Genomic DNA, 1,485 nt, shown 5'->3' with positions numbered 1-1,485 from the left:
AATTGAATGAACCCATCGCAGTTTAAACGTGCCTGACGAGAATAGGCCCCCGAGAATGGTTCTCGTCCGCTTCCTATGATCTACAGCCCGGGACAAAGTGCTTAAAGCGGCGAAAGAAAAATGTGACATTCAATGGGAAGACTGCCGACTGTCTTTTTTTCACGGACCTGTCCAAGGAACTGGCAATGAAGAGGAAGAAGTTTGCAACGGCGAAGAAACAACGACACGAGAAGAACGTCAGGCACACACTAGTTTTCACTGCTCTTTTCTTGGAAGGGAAAGAAAATTATTTTCGAGGACAACGTGGAGGCAGAGAAATTATTGCTAGAGCAAGGTGTTTAGCATAGATAGACAAAACGAGACAAGGTCAAATATAACTTGAACTGTGTGCTGTTTACTATACAAATGAAGGTGAACACTGTGCTCCTGTTGTGCCTATGTGTTTGCGGGACTCTGGGGAGCCTTTGAAGGGCCTCAAGGACCATAAGGAATTTTGAGTTGAGACTGCACGTTATCTTCTGTAGCATCAAAGACAATTCTGTGATGATTGACTCATCGAGAAGCAATGTTACATTCCTAGTTGCTTTGTTTTATTTGGGGATTGGTTTTCTACGTTTATTTACACTGTTTTATTGTACAGCTGGAACATATATTGTGAAATGTTATATAATGATGTTCATTAGAGTTGTCACCTTAAAACTACTCAGAGCAAATATGGCTAATGGTTATGTAAACATAATCTCTTGGAATATACAGTTGAAGTCGGAAGTTTACATACACCTCAGCCAAATACATTTAAACTCAGTTTTTCACAATTCCTGACATTTAATCCTAGTAAAACTTCCCTGTTTTACGTCAGGTAGAATCACCACTTTATTTCTAGAATGTGAAATGTCAGAATAATAGTAGAGAGAATGATTTATGTCAGCTTTTATTTCTTTCATCACATTCCCAGTTGGTCAGAAGTTTACACACTCAATTAGTATTTGGTAGCATTGCCTTTAAATTGTTTAACTTGAGTCAAACGTTTCAAGTACCCTTCCACAAGCTTCCCAGAATAAGTTGGGTGAATTTTGGCCCATTCCTCCTGACAGAGCTGGTGTAACTGAGTCAGGTTTGTAGGCCTCCTTCCTCGCACATGCTTTTTCAGTTCTGCCCACAAATGTTCTATGTGATTGAGGTCAGGGCTTTGTGATGGTCACTCCAATACCTTGACTTTGTTGTCCTTAAGCCATTTTGCCACAACTTTGGAAGTATGCTTGGGGTCATTGTCCATTTGGAAGACCCATTTGCAACCAAGCTTTAACTTCCTGACTGATGTCTTGAGATGTTGCTTCAATATATCCACATCATTTTCCAGCCTCATGATGTCATCTATTTTGTAAAAGTGCACCAGTCCCTCCTGCAGCAATGCACCCCCACAACATGATGCTGCCACCCCCGTACTTCATGGTTGGGATGGTGTTCTTCGGCTGGCAAGCCTCC

Source organism: Salvelinus alpinus, chromosome 23 (assembly GCF_045679555.1).
Source record: "Salvelinus alpinus chromosome 23, SLU_Salpinus.1, whole genome shotgun sequence".
NCBI lineage: Eukaryota > Metazoa > Chordata > Actinopteri > Salmoniformes > Salmonidae > Salvelinus > Salvelinus alpinus.
This window is presented reverse-complemented; position numbering follows the sequence as displayed.